The 21,411-nt window shown below is 39.0% G+C and overlaps 1 protein-coding gene across 1 annotated transcript in view; it reads left to right on the top strand.

The window, feature by feature from the left end:
* Positions 1 to 21,411, top strand: part of B3GALT1 (beta-1,3-galactosyltransferase 1) — a 150,827-nt gene that overhangs the window by 114,904 nt on the left and 14,512 nt on the right. The gene's annotated exons all lie outside the window — the stretch shown is intronic.

Below are 21,411 nucleotides of genomic sequence, written 5' to 3'. Positions count from 1 at the left end.
ACCAAAAGGAAATCAGAAAGGGGCATAAAGTGAAAACAATCTGAAAACCCTACACATTAAGTCACATTAAATAAATCCATGCATTTCACCACACTCCTTGTGTAAAATCCCAATCACTCAAACAAATGACCTATGAAAAAAACCTCTCTCAAAATGACTCTACAGCATTCAAGTCTTATCCCTCACCAAAATGCCTCTTATGGAATAACATTGTTCTTATGAAGCTGTCTTTAAGTTTCATAGGTTAATTCCTCAGGGAATATATCACAAAAAAAAAGAACAATTTGCTCTTTATTTGTTTTAATTCTAGGAGATAGATTGCAGTAGTGTCCCATGCACATTACAGCTGCGAACATCTGCATAAGACAAGACTCTTCCTACCTTATGTTCATTATGTACATTAGATTTTCTCTCGGCCCTTATAATTACTGATATAATTGCCATATAACTACTGAATCAACTTATCCCCAAACCTATTCCAAATTATGAAACTGTAGTACCCATACTACATTACATCACTAGAGTTCTTGGTGTATATTGCTCAGTGTGGAAAACAACAGAAACTGAAGAATAAGCAGCACTTCTGCACTGCATTTCTCACTTGCCATTTCTTTATAGCACTGTGCATTGTTATTCCAGACAAGTATTTAATTACTCATAATAAACTATTTTATCATTTACATGTATGAGAACCACGCTGTGCTAGAATATGTAACATAAATAGCAGCATTGTACTTTTGTACCACAGACATAAATCATCTTGTTAATTAGATTCTCACATTTGGGCATCAGCCTTTAATCTCATGCTTCACTGACCAGGAAACAGTTGCATTTATTTCTGGGCTTCCTAATTGTGATATATTTCTCTGATAACATAATAGTCAGTCAAACCAACCTGATTCTCAAGATATTCTGATATGAAGTGGTGGCTGAGGAAGCCAAAGGCATCTTGGCTGTGAGTTACATTTTTCATTGTGTCCTTTAGATTTAGGTTCACAGGAAAGGTAGGAAGTCAATGATCATTGTGTCTCATGACTCCATGTGTAGAATTGTTGATACATATAACACCTGAGTGAATGATAAAAAATAAAATATTAGCCAACTGGAATATCTCCACATCTCCATGGATTTCACATGTCTATTTAATGAAATATTTGTGCAAGAGGCATCAGAAATTTTCTGAAACCAACAGAAGAATGTTGGTTAAAAAAGCAATTTTGCCATAGGGTAAAATCCCAAAAGTAAAGCCACCTGTAAGTCTACATATAAATCAGTTCACTGTGATGATTTCAGTACAGTTCCAGAACAAAAGCATCCCAGCAGGTTCATTTTTTTCAAGGCTCATTGCTGTCAAGATCCACTGTAAAGTGGACCCCCTGCAAAAAAATAAAACATAGTATCTGTAGTAACAGATGTTGCCAGGTCTGGGTTATAATCACCTTATTTTCCCTGTAATCTATAATCTAGGTAGGAGTTCCTAATTTTAAAACAATCAAACAACAACAAACAACTTAGATCTATTTCTGCAACTGTTAAATATTCTATTATTGGTACCATAGTACAAAGTTGTTCAAGTTTATCAAGGTCGTGTCAGAGATGCAGCTGATAAATCACACATTAAATTACAGGAAAAAACAACACAAAACAGCCTCTTCTAAAAAGTAGGAAAATTACTTACACAAGGTAGCAGCAGAATCACACTTGTACACAACTTGTGTAATCTATCCTAAATATGTATTCGGTACTCTCTGTATAAGCCTGAAAGCTAACAGTAATTCACCCTTTTTCAAAGGTTTTCTGTATTATATCTCCAGTATTTTTTCAATATTAATACTAATGAGAAAATGATTAACTAAAATCTCGGTCCACCATTTTCTTATTAATTGCATAAAGAAGTACCAGTTTTGTTTCAGATTTTAAGTCACCTACTTGACTTTCTTCAGGCTCTTTAGCATATCCTTAGAATATTCACATATCCGAGTTTTGTTGGCACAAATATAAGGTAAATTTCAAAACAATGTATGAGCATTCACAAAAATAAGATGGTAAATTCATATACACAAATGTGTTCTAGAGACAATAAAGTACTATGATTTTGCTTGTACGATCAGGCTCAGCTAAGTAGCATAGCCTAGTATTTGAAAATTTGTGGTTCTTTGAGATAAAAGCACAAAAGAAATTTTGCCAAATAAACACAAACACTGTTGAGAAATCAAAAACTAATTATTGATATTAAACAAACAGAAAGAGACTACATTAATGATAAATTATTCCTTTCACAAGTTGTAGGCATAACTAGGATGATGTATATTGATGAATTCCCCATTTAGCTGCTTTTTAAGAAAACTACGTCAATTTTCATTATTTATATGTCATTCCGGTGCTACAATTCTTGCCTCTTAAAACTTTACAAGTACAGTCACTGCTACTAAAAATACGCGTGTATTACCAATTATCACTAAGAAATTATGAAGAGAACAAGGAACAAAAAGACAAGTAATTTGCTAAATTTCACCTTTAACATGGTATCCATCTCCCTTATTGAAGGGACATGGGATGAAAGCTTGTCTCACTTTAGATGTAAAATCCTTGCAGTGGATTACAGTCTTAGCCTGTACAAACATTTGTTTAGTTTTGATCTAAAAACATTAATTAGTTTCATGCCTAACAGCCTGCAGGGTCACAGAAGAAACAAACACAGAGATCCATTTCAAATAACAGTACACAGCAATATTAAAATTTTTCAACAATGTAAGGGTTGCCATTGATTTTTGGAGGCATTTGGCAAGTGCACGCAACGAGCATATGTATTAATGTATAATCATTACACATGCGGGGCAACAACAGGCTTTCTGCACGTCAGGCAAACCTGAAATGAGCCGTGCCACTCTGTACATGTCCGTACGCACTCTTTCCATATGACAGATTTGCTGTGCTAGGTGGTGAAAATAAATTCATATAAATTTGTGGTTCAAAAATGTTGCACTATTTCTTCTGAATAGTTTAAGCATTCATTGCCTTAAAATTGGGCCTTGGGGTCTCATTACCTCACCTGGTCTCAAGCAGTGTCACTGTACAGACATTGAGCATTACACTAGGCAGCTGGGCAGGTTGTGGGGAAGTCAACAGCATAATCTAATTTCCATTTACATGAATCAAGATGATAGACTTCCATTCAGAGATTTTTTTTTATAGAAATGCAATTTGAAAATGCAAATCTTCAGACTTCCATTGCGAATTCAGGGACTCAACTCCAATGGGCAACAAAAACTCTTTATCACCTGAAATCTTGCCTGTAACTCCTACAGGATTTATAGAATTAAATTCCTATTGGCCTTCTACAGTCTCACTGGTGTATAATTCTTCACTTTTAAGCTCTTTTTTCACCTTTCAGACACAGAAGCTTCACATGCAAATATTTCTTGAAACACGGATTCTCTCACGTTTAATGAAATTCTATTTAAATTATTTTTCAGCTTTATTATCACCAATTATTGTGAAACCTTCCAGTGAGCAGAATGCGTCTCTATTCTGTTCAAACAAACCCACTCAAATGTTAACATTCTAAGGACTTACTGAGCAGATTAACAGTACACATATTGAACATCCAGACTTTGCTCCACAGAAGCAAAAGGAAACAGGAACCTTTGAGATATTCCCTGTTGTACTGCAAATTAGAAATGTACTATAGTTCCTTCATTGTACTTTGCATAATATAATCCACAAGGCTTTGTGTTTACTTTTTATGATTATCACAGTCAGGCTTTACCCAAGTCTAGGATCAGCCTGTCCTACAGGACACCAGTTTCTGTGGCTGAAGGAAGGGCTGAATAACTAGAAGGCCCCCAGCTCTCATTTTCATTCTTAACTTCATCACAAATCTGGAACAGTTTCACGCACAAATACTTTTATAAACTTCTATAATTTGAGTAAATCTTGCAAGATGCGAATGGCCCTGCTAGCGACCAAGCTACCTCAGCTCAACACCTCACTGTAGCTCCAAAATGGCTGCCACCGCCAACACCCCTCAGAGCCCACACTCCTCCTCGCTGGCCAGTGGGTGCACGCAGACCACCAGAGGGGCAATTGCTGCACTCTGCTTGGCCATCCAACTAGCAGGTAGGCGCACAGCTCCCACCACACTCCCAGCCAGCAGGGGCCGCTCTGCTGGGAGGAGCTGTTGCTGGCTGAGGTCGGGGCAGCACCGCCAGACAAAAATATCTGTGGTGTTCTATTCATCTTTGCATGCCTGCTGTGCTATCAGCCTCTCACATCAGCCCTAAATTTAGTTCCAGACTTGCTTTTTGACAGCAACGCTACTCATATTTTGCATTCAGTCAGCACAGAAGCACAGCATTAAACTATTTCTAGGTAACGTCACATGCAAGTTCTGGTTTAATTTCCATCTTTGTCAGAGACATCTTAAATTCTAATCAATCCACTTTGATCAGATTTTACTTTAAATTCTGAAATACATTCTTATTTGGGTTTATAAACATTTTCCACTTTTTTCCTGCCTACAGGATTCATGTTAAAGTCTTAAATACTTGATAGCATCCCATTAAGACAAGCAAACAAAATCTATAAGCATTTAGAGAATGGTTGAAAGAAAAAATATTTATTTATTTATTTATTTTTAAGCAGTTCTGAACAGCTCAAACCTCTGCACAGCTATGCAACTTCTCTCTGTCTCTCAAAAATTGATTTTCGGGGCTTGGGCATGAGCTTTGCAGTGCTTAAGACAAATGGATTGTATTATTGAATCCAGCCCTCAGCAAGCTCATTTTGAAATAAATCAAAACCTGAGCCATTCCTTTCTGCAGGCCCACTGAGAACCCAGACAGAAAGAGAATTAACACCTTCATGAAAACAAACTACAAATTTAATATGATGAAAGCAATGTATAAAGCCACTACTTGTTATACTACTTAAATGGAAAGATAATAGAAGAACACAAACAACCTGAAAGTACATGGATAGTCATAGCCAATTAGATGAAATTCATAATAAGGAATTATTGTGCAAAGCAATAGCTGTCAATTGCTTTGGTTTCATTTTGACTGAAGTCTGAAAAATGAGGTCAAGACTGGTTGTATAATCTCACATAAGGGAGCATTTTCTGCTTCCTCGCTAAACTTTTCGTTAGAGCAGCAAAAAAATCAGTTTCAAAATTCAAAATGAAGTGTAACATTCAACACTAATCATATATGTTTATATGTGTGTTTATATACAGTTCTCTACACGTGGGCATAAAATTTCACACAAACATATGTTACACAAATTATTTGCCATAGGTTCAGTGAGTCACGTTGCTTTCTCACATGTGTGAGTAATTAACAGGCATGGGCTAATCCTTTACTCTTTGTTATACCTGCACAGCTTGCAAGCTGGGATTGGTATGGTTGGTTCTTCCCTCCCCTGCACTACTAACTTACTGCTGTGCAAAGCAGCTGTCTGTTAGATTGGCACCTTGGGAACTGGCATCCCTGAGGTTTTGCTGGAGCTACACTAGTGTATGGTGGGCACTGACTTTCTGCTCTATCTTGTGACCTTTTTAAAGCCATTTGCTCTGATTTTTTCCATCTGGCTGTCGTCCTCCTAAGAGTTAGTAAATGGGGAATAGAACTCTGTATTCACACAGCTCCTCTTCTCACCTGCCAGTGTCCCATGATCATTATAACTTGTTTCCCAGCAACTGCAAGAGGCAGCTGCATCAATTTCTGCTTGTCAGGAGAATCCTACTGGGGGTTTGAATCTGAGCACTTGTACCAAAAGATATAACTGTTATTATGGGGAACAGAGATGTAAAGGGCATACTTGTTATTACAGACATGGCAACCAGTTTTAGATTTTTCCTCATAGCATCAGTAGCACTCTGAGTTGCTCTTACTGTGTAAGGAATGTATATTATTCGGTTACCTTTGCAGATGCAGCTGAGAGACTGTAAGAGTATTCTCTGAAAATTGTAACTCTAAGCCACAATCTCTTGCCTTACTAAGGTTTTGAAATATGAGTCTGGTTTTACTGTTGTTACTGTACATATTCTTGCAAATTCATATGTATTTCAATTAGTGATGGGCAACAGGTCAGTCCAGGAGCTTGATCTGATGTATTAGTCTGCCAGATGGGCAGAGGGGTCACCTGAGAAAGTCAGTAAGGGGAAAACAGATGTTGTATCAAGCAGGCTTTACAGGTTAATGTAACTGTAGTGATCCAACCCATCTATCTTGCTGTGAAGAAACATAGCCTTGAACACACAAGGCTCTTCACAGCTTCAGGTTCACTTGCCTCTAACCTTACTTTTTACTTGTATCTCGTAGGCTCCTGAGTTGTTTTAGCAATTTTAGATCAAATTTCCTGTCTCTGCTATGAAAATGTCATTCTGTTTTCATCCAAGAGGTGTCCCTGAGCTCTTCTTGACCCAATCAACTATAGAACTTATTTTTCTTGTGGCCAATCTCCATTTTTTCTTTAATCCATTTAAACAGGCTACATTTGCTCTCTGCAAGGTGAGAAGCAGAGAAGTAGCTGGGGGCATTTGATTGTTCTATGAGTCTCTGAAAGAAAATAAGTTACCAGTATTAAAATGTACATATATTAGCATACACTCAGAAAGGCCCATACAGCTTCTGTGCTCAGTAGAAAGCAATCAGAGCCAAAAGTTATCATGTTCCTTTCTTTGTGAATGCAAACCTTGGGCAATGCCATACACCTACCTACTCACTACCAGGTCCATGAGTGTGATATTAACAGTAGCTGGTCATGCAAGGGTGAGACAATGCCGATTATCTTTCCAGACTTTTCCTATGCATAATATCTATTTCTGCAGAAATATTACACTGGTACTAAAAACTAAATTATTTTTTTTACTATATAAACTTGAACATATGGAGATAATCTCTATTGAGAATCAACTTTTATGCCTTTCCACACACAACACCATTCCATCTTCCTCTCACAATCTCTTTTATCCTAAGTTTCTCAGAGATTCTGATGTCTGTACAAATTCCTCATCTCAGCACCACCTCCCCCCCCACATGCTATATTCAAGACATGCCCAGAGCATCGCCTGTCCTTTGGAGGCCGCACAGATCTGTACTATTGCCAAGCACCACTTCTTAGAGACTGTTGTTTGCTACATTTCTGTAGCAAACTGGATGCTTTATCATACGGATGATATCCCATTGTCCTGGTGCATAGTACAGCACTTACCTAATTAAATTAAAACGTCAGGCATAATTTCGGATCCAACTCTGAGCAAGGACATACAGCTCTATTGGTGGTAAGAAAGTGGTCTCTTATTTGGGTGACTTGAGTGTGACATACTGACTTGTAAAAATCATTCAGAGTTAAGATAACAATGGTTATGGTGATAATGTCATCATCCTGGTACATTATTATGAGATGCTCTTAGTTGCAGTTTGAAAAAGATAAAATCTTATGAAAATAATTTTACTCAGCTACATTTTTTAAATTATCTTTGGGAAAAATAGTCTGGCACACTTTTACTTAGGTCCCTTGACTAAAAAAAAACCTGCTTTCCTCTTGTGTGAGATCACACAGGGGATCAGGTCTCAAGTTCTGTAACAAGCTGTAATGAGATGATGAAGATGCAATGAAGAAACAGGCCCAAAATTTCAACACTGATAGCTGCATTTTTCTGTAACATTCCCAAGCACTCTGAAGTTTCCTGTCTCAGGCCAATGTATAAATTATAATTTAATTTTATTGTGACTTTCATTGTGTTCCCAAAAGCAATCAGAACTGTAATTTGCCATTTTTGTCTAAATGGAAGGGAATACATTTTGCTCTCACTTAACCGTGTAACCTTATTGACTTCAGTGAAAAAGGCAGCGTGAAACCAAGTCAAGTCTAACATCAATTATGCTATGCATATAGAACACTGCATTCACCATTTATGATACCATGAAAACATTCTGCAATAGAAAGGCTGATCCTGTTACATTAGAGCAGAAGGATAAATGTATTGAAAGGACTAGGAAAAATATATTGCTTGTAACTGAGTTCTGCTTTACTGTATTTCATTTGTAAACATTTCCATTTGGTCCTCCAAACTATCAAGTTAATGAAATATAATAATAAGCTACCCTACTGCTATGCTTTAGGTTAGAGGATAGTTAGAGCACATTATGGTTCTGCTGTTTGTTTTAAATCAGGTGATATAAAAGGGAATTTTAGGACCTTTTTGGAAACACTTTTTATGGAAAATAAATACAGAGACATGCTATTTAATGAACCAATAAAGCAGCATTTCAAAGCAAATGCTAGTATAATAAACAATGAGAGAAAATTAGGCTTGCTCTAACTCCAGTGTAAGGATAAAACTGCTTCAGGCTCTTCAGGGAATCTTTAGGGTTGAATTTTCACATCCTCACTCCCCTTTCCACAGCTTCCGTAGCTCCACAAGTGAGATCTGCTCAGGGATAGTTACCCCCCCATGTCCATTTGCCATAAAAATAATTTTAAAACTCCTTCAGCCAAGCACAAAGGGCAGTGGCCTGTGCTGATGCAACGAAAGCTGCAGCATGCCATACCACTTCCACCAGCCACAGCAGGCTGACAGTTGCTTTCAGTCCACGCAGTACCACTCTTTCCAAGAAGAAATTTTTCCACATCAAAACACTCCCTAACAGAGAGAGCCACCCCACCAAACCTCATTCCCTGCCTATCCCTTCTAAAAAGCCTAGAGCCCTCCACTGCAGCACTCCAGTCATGAGAGTGATCCCACCGTGCTTCAGTGCTGGCAACTATGCCATAGATTTCCTGTTGCACAATGGCTTCTAAGTACTCCTGTTTGTTGCCCATCCTGCATGCATTGGTATGAAGCAAATGCCCCCATCCCTGCTCCGCAGGGTGTACCACAGACACAGCCATTTTCTCACCTCCTGCTTTGTGAAACACACAAGGCTGCCATGGCAGCACATCAAGCATCATATCCATATCAGCACTCAGGATGCACTAATTGCATAAGACCAGACCAAATTTGCACATTCCGTCTTGAGAAAGCCTCCAACAGTTCAGAAACACAGTACACACATAAATAGATCTGCATAGGCATTTTACAGCACGACTTGGCAACACAGAATTACCACAATTACAAATAATGAACTCTCTGTCAGGCTTCAGTGATGGGAAATGTGAAGCAACCACTGAGAGAAAGCATCCCTTTCCCTTTCCCACTTGGACACCTGTTCAGCCAGAGCTGTTCAAGCAGAGCCATGGCCAGGGAGAAGGAACAGAGATGTTTACATCCCCATCTTGGTCAGCACAAGCCAAAGACACGCTTGGAAGCCAGCCTTTAGAAGGGGCCCAAAGCCACAGTTGTTTCTGCTCTGTGAGCCATAGGCAGTGGCACAGGACAGCAGTGAGAATGAGAACTGCTTCTTCTACGTGCATAGGGAAAGCTCTGTAATTGGGGATCCACAGCTTTGGGGCATTTGTCCTTTATAAAGTATACCAATGCAAAGCCACAAGACTTGAATTACTTTGATCTCTTCCCTATTTTTATTAAACCATGTTTGTGAAGATTATAAAGAGCTGATAAGTAAGGCTCCAATAATAATGGGAAACAAATATTCAAAGTGCTTTAGTTAATGCTGGAAGAATTTAGCCCCATTTTCCTCAGAGGAGTAATGTAGTCAGTCAGGGTGCAATAACTGGCAAGCACGACCTCAGCTGGTTAAGGCAGAAGTGCATATTGTTGGCAGTCACAAGCTTTCTCCACACCTGCTCTGGACTGGAGCCACATGGCTGTTGTTACCCTTGTGGAAGAAGCAGAACTAGTCCATGTCTGTCTGAGGAACACTAATCAGAAGCACAGTCAATATCCCTTAATTGTCCAAGCTCTTCAACCTTCAGTTAACTATGTACGCATAAGCCCCCTTTCCCACCACCCCACAAACCTGTGTGGCCCTGAACTGGAGAGTGGTAGTTAGTATCATAGCAGTCATCACCTACACACCTGTGGGAAGAGCACAGAATAGTCGGGCATCTCTTTTCCCAGATTGATGGCTAAATGGCAAAAGTGAAGCAAAAGACTGTAGAAGGAAGGAAAGCCTACCAGCTCACTTAGTACAATAGACTGCAAATGCACAATAAATTGCATTTCATGATGCTTTTCCAGACTAGCTTTAAAATCCTCAAGTGATTGGATGTAATCTATTATTGGAATAACAACATGAGCATCATTAGAGAAGTGTATTTCATGAAATTGAAAGGTTTAGAAAGCACAGCTACTGCATTTAATTTGTACTGCTTTACTTGGCAATCTACGTGCAGATTTGTCACTTGTACAGCTGTCCCTAATAGGGTCATTTCTGTAGCAAATGTACAATAGTTTGTACTTGAGGATGACGAGAAGTTTGCAATAGCACTCCAAAAACATTCCACATTATAAAATCACTCAGCAGAGTGATTTGCTTGCTCTGTGGGGTGATTGCATAGTCTGCTCTGAAAGGCTCAATTTTACTTCTATTGAAATGCCTTGGCTTTCAAAGTGCTTAATCTTATTTCTTCTATGGGGGATGTGTCATCTGGTCTGTCATTAAAGTTCTGGTGAAGGGTAGGACTTTTTTCCTTCTTTATAAAGTTCACAAAATCATTTGTGTCAGAGTACATTAAATTTGAGATTCTGAACTGAAATTTAACAACAGAAATTCTGATACTCTGCTCAGACATAGCAAGGGTATCTCAAAGCAAGGGAACATTAAATTAGTGTCCTATTACCTCTATCTTACATGGAAATTGATCAAATTAGTAGCCAGTAGTGACTCAAACAATCAGATGAGTTTTTGCTGGCAGGCAGGAGCAAAAATTTTCAGCGCCTCTCTTCACAGGCTGAATAATAATTGAATCATAAAGTTTGGAAAAGACCACTAAGATCATCTAGTGTAACCATCACCCTATCACCACCATGCTGACTAAGCATGTCCCTCAGTGCCACATCTGCCCTTTTCTTGAACACCTACTGGGATGGTGACTTCACCACTTCCCTGGGCAGCCTTCTCCTGTGAAAATCTAAAATGAAGAGAAACTATAGATCAAAATAAGAAATGGAAAATTAAATGCTGTAAATAACTGCACACAATATACTTGCATTAGTAAGCATTTAAAGGCAATTATTCCTATTGTTTATATCAAATCCTACCTGTCATTACTATATAAAATGAGAGCCTATTATATAGTCCTGAACCGAAAAGCTCACTGTTTAGTGAAAACAAACAAACAAAAGCAACCTGCAGTGCACAGCAGATAATGACAGTGATAACTAATTAATGAACTTTCTAAGTAAGTTTCAGTCTGCAGGGAGAGATAACACATTTGTGAGACAGTATTATAATAATAGCAGACAGTGGAACAGAAGTGGTTTTAGGCAACTCCAGCAAGGCCTGAAAAAGAAAGCATGGATTTGAAGCTAAGGACAGCTCACAAACAGATTTAAATTAACTGCGGTAATCACTTCCTAAATTTGAAAGAAAAAGCACCTTTAGAGAGGAAGGGAATCTTGGCATAAAGGAAGATGATTAGTTCCTAAGGGATAATCTCAACAGATACCCAATTAGTTATTATTCTTCCTAACATTTAATCTATTGAATGCATCATTTGTATACAGTAATTCTAAGAAAATTGTTTTCTAGGCTCATCTTCATTGTAAGAATGAAGCCAGAGATGAAGCTGTATTCTAATAAATACACAGTTTTGTCTTTATCCACTCAGTCATCAGGTTATTCCATTTTCTCTAAAGAATCTTTCCTGCGGACACCTGATGTGTTGGATAAAGTTTGTTTCACCCAGGAAATCACATATATATATGATATGATATGACATGATAGGGAGCATGCATTGTAGCGGTTTTGCCTCTTGTTTCTTGGCTAATACCTGGTTTATATGGTAAACAGTGGTCTGAAAGAAGTTTCCGATGATGATAGTGGCAAGAAACAGCAGGTTGTTAGGAGGCAGGGTAGAGATGGCTGGAAAAATCATTTCACTGTTTGATCTACTGCCAGGAGAAATTATAATTTGAATAGGTTCAGCATCTAGTTAACTTTCCTGCTGTTTCATATCAATGTAAAAATCAAACAAATTACGTTCTTGTTAACAGACTTCCCTAAAACAGATTGGGTCAAAATATCAGGTATCTATACATTACAAACCACCCAAAATAGATCTCAGCGTTTATTTTATTGCAGTCGTTAAAAGAACTTTCTAAAGGAAGTTTTCACTGAAACACAAGTATCCATTTCCTTTGATACAGAGGGTTTTTTTCCCTCTAGTTTTGTTCTCTTAAAAAGAATGAATAGATTTTTGGAACAAAAGAAATCTGGGCAGTAGGTCTAAAGGAGGATTGGAAAGGAAGATATTGCAAAGCATAATAAATGTGACAGCGAGCTTCCTGGAAATCTCAGCATCTCTTTTAAACCCACACAGTCATAGAAGCAGAGTTCAGGAGGATTCCAATGGGAGTTGTGTCTGTATAAAAATAATGAGACCAGAGATGTCTCTGAATAAAAAACAGCTGAACTTTAAGATAATTACCTGAAACCAGAGCCTCTAAGAGTAAAACGAGGTTTTTCCTTTTGAAGTTGTAAAAGAATTCTAAAACTAATCTGTTAACTTCTACTTCTTTTATCTTGAACCTTCATTATCAATACACCAAACAAAAACCACTTTTAGTCACTGTTGCCCAGTGACTAAACTTGACTTTACATTGAATTATAGAATGACTTGGGTTGGAAGGAACCCCAAGGATCATCAAGTTCCAAACCCCCTGCCACAGGCAGGACCACCAACCTCCAGATCTGGTACTAAAGCAGATTGCCCAGGGCCTGATCAAACCTGGTCTCAAACACTTCCATGGACAGAATATCCACAGCCTCCCTGGGCAAACATTTTTAAGCATAGGTCATCGAAGTCTACTTTCAGATTTCCAATTGTAATTGATATCCCCTTCAGAAAAAAAAAAAAAAAATGGAGGAAAAATGATTCCGTGCAAAACAAATCTTAAGGTGACAAGGGGACCTTTGCTCTCATCCATTGCCCATGATCCTCCTTGACTGAGAATGCTGCTAGAGAACAGTTATATTATAGTCCTATGTTTTAACTGTTGAAGATAACATTAAAAAGTCTATATTTCTCAGTTCAGTGTGTGGAAATATTAATTACAATCTACAGCATTCTAACACACTATATAAAACTCAAAGAATTCTGTAGCCATAACATGAGAGGCTGAAGGACACAATGTTCCCCAGGGCTGTGGCTTTGGGGAGGCTGGAGAATGGCAGGAAAGTTGTGCAAAGGACTTTGCAGCCTTTGTGAATGCACACACTCAAGAGCAAATGCACTGACTGGCTCACAACAGAAAGCAACTTCAGCTTGTACTGAGTCCCTGGTTTTACAAACCTGGTGTCCACACCTCAGATAGGAGACATGCACAGATATCTTCAAATAACTTCCTGCAATTTAACATTCTTACTTTGGACTTTAACAGTTACACATAGTTTTGTGAACACTGTCCAGAATGGCTTTTCTAAAATATAGGCTTTCATTATTTTCAGTATTTAGTATGGTTTTACTGAAGACAAACAAGCAAAGCAAAAGTAGCTTTTAAGAGTTCTTTCCTTCTGTCCCTCCAACAGTGCTAGAGAAATCTGCAAAGGCAACTTTTTGCATAAAATGGAGATGCAGAAGCCCTGACTGTGTGACTGACGATATGATCAGGCCTTTGGCTTTACACAGTGTGCCATCATCAGCAGTGTTAGATCACTGATGCGGGTCATTCTCTGAGAGACAAATAGCATTCTCACCAGAGTGTGCATTAGACAACTGCTGGGTACATTTCTTTCGATAACTTCACTGTAGCCTTATCTCAAATCTTAATTTTCAAGTCCAGAGCTGTCATTTGTCTGCAAGGTGTTTAGGCTTGCTTTAAAACCATTACACTTTAATGCTATCCTGCTGGTGCTAAGAAGCATTTCCACTGAATGTTTTATTCAGAGATACTTAAGAGAGAGTTTTGTCAGATGTGCTTCCTGTCATCCTTTATTACATTAGATCTTTTGATATTTGAGCAGAAGACAGAAATAAAAATGAAGGTCAGTGAAATGGGAGGAATATAAAATTTCTTTCACTATTCCCGTGTTCATATTGTCCATCAAAACCGCAGTTTGAAAATGTCAGATAACACGAGCTTCATTTTCATTTTAATCACTTAACTGTATCGTACTGTAATAACTAAATGGCTATGCAGAAGATTTATCATAAGGAACAGGGATTACAGTCAGAAAATTCTCCTAGATTACTGTTCACTATACAGGGGATTCAGTGCTAATTATACAGATTATGTGATTTGGTATTTTCAAAGGAATGTCCCTATATATTATAGCACAAAAGCAAATATTTAAAGCCTTAGAGTTCAGATGAGCATCTTAATTTCTGAGACTGCAATAGCGAGCTGTAAATCTCAAGCAAACAGGCGGCCTTTCTCCTTTCTATTCAGTGCTTACACTCCTCGTCATGAGAAGAAAAAAATAGAATGTATTTAAGTGTTTCCAAGCTTTAAAAAGGCTTCATAAAAAAAAAAAAAAGAAAGAAAGAAAAAAAAAGTAAACATTTTGAAATCTAAATTAATATAATTAATATGACAGTTGGATTTCTATTCATATCTAAAAATTCTGATCATTAAATTTTCCATCATTCTAAGCAATATCCTCTCTAAAGCAGACACAGATTTCTAGCTAAAGCCCAAAAATATGAAAGGTGCACTGATCAACAACTATTGCAATTATGTAGTGAGATACTATTTTAGATTCTAAATGTCTACTCTTATGTCTCTCAGCATCTCCATTACAAATACCATCCATCTTAAAGAGCCATTTCATCAGAACAGGTCATTTCTCTCCCCACTGCAGACGAGATATACCAGTTGATAGAAAGCCATGCCTGCAGTGGCTGCTGTAGCTTAATTGTCATTTAGGAGAATTTGAGAGAGATTTTATCTCAACTTTCATTTCTGTGCTGAAAGGGAAGCAAGGCATGAAACAGAGAGGACTTGTAGGCAGGAATGTCAGAAGTCAGAGTTACTGTTAATTTACAGATTGAGGTCTGTTTATTTTTTTGCATTGCTCTTTTCCTACTGCAGAGTAAGGACTCTCAAGGCCTTATTTATTTTGAAAATAGTGGTATTCATATTCAAATGCATGAGGACATGAGAATCTTGATTTGGGCATAGCCCAGTCCCTTACTATTTTTTGTGAAGTTTAGCTCCTCCCACAGCGTGAATAAAATCAGAAGACAATATCTTACTCCTAAAACAATGTGTCATGGGACCGCTTGGCAGACATGCTGGACATGTTGATGGGACAGAGGTAGCAACATCGGTTTTAAAGGCAACAATGGAAAACATTGTCATCTGCGAGTTGAAAATCATAGGTCCTCTTTCAGTTTTTACGAGATACAATACCATATACAGGAATATAAAATTCTTATCTGGAATTTAAGATACCAGTAGGATCACTGTCTCTTTTAATGGATCATATGTTAAAATAGGAAAAACCATATGCTACATTTGCAACACTGGTGTGCTGCATCTTCTTGTAATCCAAGACCTGACACTGCTAAATCTAATCTGCCAGCGTTGAACCGTTTATCAGTTGAGCAGCATCAACTTTATAGCCATGCATTGCCCAGGCCAGTTACAGGCACAGGAGACAGAAAAACAGGCATCATCAGGACTTCCAGAGAGCTTTCGTAAATCAGCCTTTCCTCAGAAGACAGACTGCATTTCTCACGTTTACAGTCTGTGGCCTTCTGTTTGTTGCTGACAGGGCACTGCTGTACGTCCCTGTAGGAAGCTGCAGATGTTCCTTAGTTAACTGGCCTTCCAGCAGGCAACAGAAGGTCATAGGAAAAATCTATATTTCTTAGGACAGTAGATATGTCAGTCTAGGCTCTGTTCAAAAGATGCTTTCAAAAATAACCACTATCATAACAGGCCTGAAAACATAGTAGGAAATCATTGTGGAGTCATTCCAGAAGTATTTAATGCTATTCTGGGTGCACTTAAGGAGGAAACTAAGCAACACAGAGCTTGCAAACATCAAAAGGCTCATCCCAGTAGAGAAGAAACAGAGGTGATAGCACGCCTGCAGCACAAGAAGATCAAGATGCAACTCGTTTATAGATTTAAATGTCAAAACTGTAACTGGAAACTGTATCTGTATGGGCACATGATCTCAGAGTAAAGAGAACCAGCAATGGGAAGGAAGAATCTCTCCTCAGTTAACCTCTGACAATGCTGGTTGCATAAATACTATTTATTCTGGAGGCCCAGACAGGCCACAGCGTTTCTCACAAAAACAAGCAGAAAGACAGCCACAGACATGGCCAAAATGTCTTTCATTAGCCACTGAGGGGAAGCTCTGCACTCAGTGTCCCTCTAGCATACCTCAGCAATTAGATACCTGAACTACTTTTGCTCCCTGAAGGTCTTTTTCCTTTTGCACTGAGATGCAAACAGCTGCATTGTTCAGGCAAACCCTCAGGCAAAGTCTTTGCTGTAACACTGAATTCAAGACTCAGCTGTTAGGGACAGAAGAAGAAAAAATACTGCAGGCACCTTTATCAGACACCTACTGCAAACCAAAAAGCTCCTCCCAGATGTGATTCCTCTAATTAAACGTCCTGTTTAGACAGAATGCAGAGCAGAAAAATGGGCTGCATGCTCTATTTTAGCTTGCTGAGAGTACTTCTGCAATCACTTTGCTCTTGCTCATCAAGTTATTGAATTGCTTAATATCCACTGGCCATCAGAGAGCAGAAAGCAGACTATGAGGCTTCATACAATCACAATTAATATAAACACCTCACATGTTGCCTCTAGTAGCACACACTGCCCTTCAAAGACTAGGATTTTCCCAGGCAGTGAAAACCCCTGAAAAAAATGTTAGAACAGATGTACTCTGCCACTTCTGACAGTGAACCGTTCCAGGGAAGCATGCCAAAATGTAACGCTACCTGCATCCACCTTGGTGCAACCCTAAACTTACAGCAGCTACAGTCATAACTGATTTCTGAACTCTTAGCTCAGTCATTGTGCTAAAACTGCCATTCTGACCAGCCCATGAATTACAGACCCAGAGGAAACCCACACACTCATCCCTAACGCACTTACTTCCTTCTCTCCACATTGCACTGGAGCCCAGCTGGGCAGAGCTGCAGCACCACGACACCCTGCTGCTGTCACAACGCAGGCATCCTGCCTCATAGTGTATCGGAGGAGGGGGCATACGTGAGCACTGCAAACAGGAGCAAGATACTGCCAAGCCTTCACACCTCCCATTAAGTTCAATTGTATTTGCACAGCCAAATTTTGTACAAAAATTCTAACAAAGGGACAGTAGGTCTGATAATCAAAAGTATTTTTCCTGGGTAGAAAGATATGATTGAAATAACAAATTACAGCATGTTGTCAAGACCACAACACTGTTACAAAGTCACATTGCAACAAAAAGTCAAAGTGCTTAAAAACATTTTTTTTTTCAGTCCTTGGCATTTAATCTTAAATGTCAATAGTAAAGATATAACAAAATGAATTTAATAGGCTGTGCAGGCGCTGGAGATGACACCAAATGAAGAAGAAAGGTAGAGCTGAAATGCCCTGCTATATTGCTTTTCTGCAGGTATCAGATAAAGTTACAGCTAAACAACTTCTAAAAGTCGCTGAAAAAGTAACTTCATTTCTGTGCACAGGTTTTCAGAGACATAAAGGAGATCAGCACTCACATCTCTAAACATCCATCTGCACCTCCATTTCACCCTGGGTGAAGTGGGATTGACGGGGTGGAGAGCACTAGGAGAGATCCTGTCCCCAGCAGCCCAGCTGCACATGCCTGTGGTGCTGGATAGTTTGGGTTTTGTGTGGATGCAGGGAGTGAGCATGGAGGTGTCTTTGCCCCACCTGGTTCTCAGCCCTGCCCTTCATGTTGCCAGGGCACACAGCTGGCCCCTGCCTCAGCAGCAAGCAGCATGTCCAGTGAGCAGGGGAAGCAACATGCTCCTCTCCCACTGAAGCTGCATCATCATCTGGAAAGGAATTAGAAGTCCAGGATGACAGAGAACACATTCAATAGTGTTACCCAGTAGTGAAGACACAGTAGAGATAATTTAGTTGTTCTAGTACATATTTTTTGGACTGGCTTCCTATAGGGACTGCATAATTCATAATCCATCCTATGGAAGATCGCCCATTCTCTCTGAAGGGCAATTATTAAACAGAAGATGCCTAGGGGCACTGTTTAGGTGATAGGGGCCTAATTTATGAGGGGCATTTGAGGCTTCAGATGTCAGCTGTAATAAAGACAGTACTCTGCCGTCTCTCTCTCCCTCCAGAATTTAAGAGCTGAAATTTAAGTTCTTTTTAGGTGTCTCCAGAAGCATACAGGGCAGATGCCTCAGAATGCAAAATCTTGTACTGCAGTCTCTGGCTTGTGATCCAAAGCAAACTTTTTTCCCCTCCATTTTCTTGTATCTACAGGGGTGGCTGACAAATTACCTACCTCTCAGTTCAACACATCTACTTTGAGAAACTTGCAGTTTTGTTCTTGTCACTGCTGGCTTCATCATTCCTCAAATTAAAAGATTATATGTCTAAAATTTTAGTTACTTGATCAAGGCAACTGAGGAACCATTTTTCATATATGATACAATCTGATGTTTTTTCTTCCATTTGTGTCAGATATGGCCATAATTTACAGGTTGTTTCTTGCTAGCCAAGATAATAATCTGGTATTGTCTGCTGCAGAAAATCCTTTCAGTGGTTCCAAAACAGAAGATAGGGCATCTAAAGAATGTTTGTATATTTTGGCTGTTCTCATATCAGTAAAATGCTGAAAAACTCATCTCTTCCCAACATCTTAAATTAGTTAGCCTACTTTTGTATAGCTTGTCACATCAGTCTTAAAACAGTTTGTGTTTTTTGGAGGATTTTTGCCAATGGCAAAGCAATCTTCTTACATGTGTTTTTCATATAAGTTGTCATTCTGAAATATCTAAAAATTATTATACAAGATTGAACTTTCTGCTCTGCTTTTCTACATGACAAGGACTATTTCTAGTAATTTACTGAAATGACAGCATATCACCACATTAAAATTGCTCTTATTGTCATAAATTCAGTGCACTAATTTTAAGTTGCCACCATTTTGTCTGGCTGCGCCAGAATGTGGTGAGATGGAATGAACACAGTCCTTGCAACAGAAAGTGTTTATAACAAAGAAATTAGAGCAGGAAGATGACTGAGATAACTGTCTTCCCCCGACCTTTTTTTGTTTTGTTTTTAGATCTCTGTATCTCAACATACTGGATGCTTTCTGAATTATAGTGACTACATTGCATGTCTACACTGCTCCCAGTGGGTGCCTTTTTCCTTAAGTTAGTTTAATCGCTCCCCAAAAAGCCAAGAGCCAGAAGGTGAACCATTCTGCCACTTTGTTACCTAGCAGAGGCGCCATTTCCAACCGGCTTAGTCTGAAACAAGCGTCAAACCTCAGTGATCTATCCTTCCTTACTCCTACCACTAATTATTATATAACTTCATTCACACACAAGAAGTTATATTAAAAAGTTTCCTGGGAGATCTCAAAACCCAAAGTGTTTTATAATGGTAATAAATGACTTAATCACAACCTTGGACACAAATCATTTATGCCACCAAATGCTTTCATTACCTTAGATGCACTACAGAATAAATAAATAAATAAATAAATCATTGGAAAACCCAAAGCAAACCCACATCTAACCTGAGGAATGTCATAACTAAGATTAGAGGTACAGAAAAAAATAAATAAATAAAGGATCAGCTGCATAGTGGCTCTTAGCAACCTAGAGGTGGGCATTTTAGTCAGTGTCTGGAGTGAAAGCATACCGATTTTCATCACTCTCAAAACATTTGGATGGAACTTGTAAATACGTTTGGCCTGATGACAGAAGGTCAAGCCCACATGCAAGAAGTGCAGGGACCTGATGAGAGTGATTGATAGGCTATCTTCAAAACTGTGCCCTGGGATTTCATTTTGCCACAGTATTATATAACCCCTGGCAAGCAATGAGCAGCCTACCCCTTGTTACACCATCTGGAGGAAAAAACAACAGCAAAAAAGCCCTGATATACACATTCTGCTTTGGCAAAGGCACATGTGGGAGAATTGCCTACCTGAGCCAAGAGCTGTCTTCTGCTTCTAAAAGGAATCTGGCTGATTCAGAGGCTTGTGACAGCCCCTCACAATGTTTTCATTTTATGTCAAAATCAGAAAATCACATCAATCTTTCAAATAGCAGCACACTCTCAAAGACTACACTATTCATGCCCTTTAAAACTGCTATATGCATGAACAAGTTTCCTGTTAAAATCCAATTATATTTCCCATTCAAGTTCTGATGTGATCTCAGGAGAGTCAAAAGATACAAAGAATCATTAGGTCTTGTGAAAACAAATGAAAACAAATGAAAGAAAAAAGATGAGTTTTTTTCAAGTCTCAATAAGTACTTGAACTGATTTCCAAAACATCCCAGCCATTGCTAAAATTTAAATCTAAATATTTAATAGGCAAGCAAAGGCTTTATGTTTCATTACTCACCTTCAACTGATGAAGAACTAATTGTTTGATATTATCCTGGTGGAACAAAACCTTGGGAACACTGCTATAGTCTCAGGGGGCATACAGGGAAGCACTCAGCCCTTAGTTGGCCAGCTGAGGCTTCTGCAGCCCCACTGTGTGCCTACCTTACTCCACCCCAGGGTCATACCTGCAATGTCTGTTAGCTGTGCTGATCCAGGCACCTGCACTGTTGTGGGGCAGGGAACCATCTTCCAGCTTGTTCTAATGCAGTAATTCTCAGACAGTGGAGCACAATTCTCCACATCTGAGCCAGGGCAAAGCAGCACCGGTGCCTCCCCTAACCCACACAGAAACTTTTGTTCCCCCTCACCAAGAGGTGCCTGACTGATAGGGAACCAGGATCTGGCAGGGGGCCACCCCCCTTCAAGCAGGTGGGATGCCTGAACTGCCTGCCCTCATGTAAATATCTACAACATCATGCAAATGAAGTAACGCAACCCCTTTTCTGCAGGAGGTACAGGTGGAAAGGGGTAGGGAAGAAAGATGATAAGGAATAGGAGTTAAAAAAATAAATAAATCTGAAAAAAAAGATGGCTTCTCGGAAAGCTATTTGACATTTATTTGATCCAGGCAGCGCACGGGAAGGGGGGGAAGAATTGGAATGGAATTCTATTCCCAGATTCATGTGTGTTTTTCACAGAATGAATTAATGCCTCGTTGAAAAGGTGATTTGCACTTGGCATTTAAGGCAGCCTTGCTGCCTGGCTCTGGAATTATT

Source organism: Coturnix japonica, chromosome 7 (genome assembly GCF_001577835.2).
Source record: "Coturnix japonica isolate 7356 chromosome 7, Coturnix japonica 2.1, whole genome shotgun sequence".
In the NCBI taxonomy this organism is placed as follows: domain Eukaryota; kingdom Metazoa; phylum Chordata; class Aves; order Galliformes; family Phasianidae; genus Coturnix; species Coturnix japonica.
Note: the sequence above shows the minus strand (reverse complement) of the source record. Positions and strands in the feature narration are given on the sequence as shown.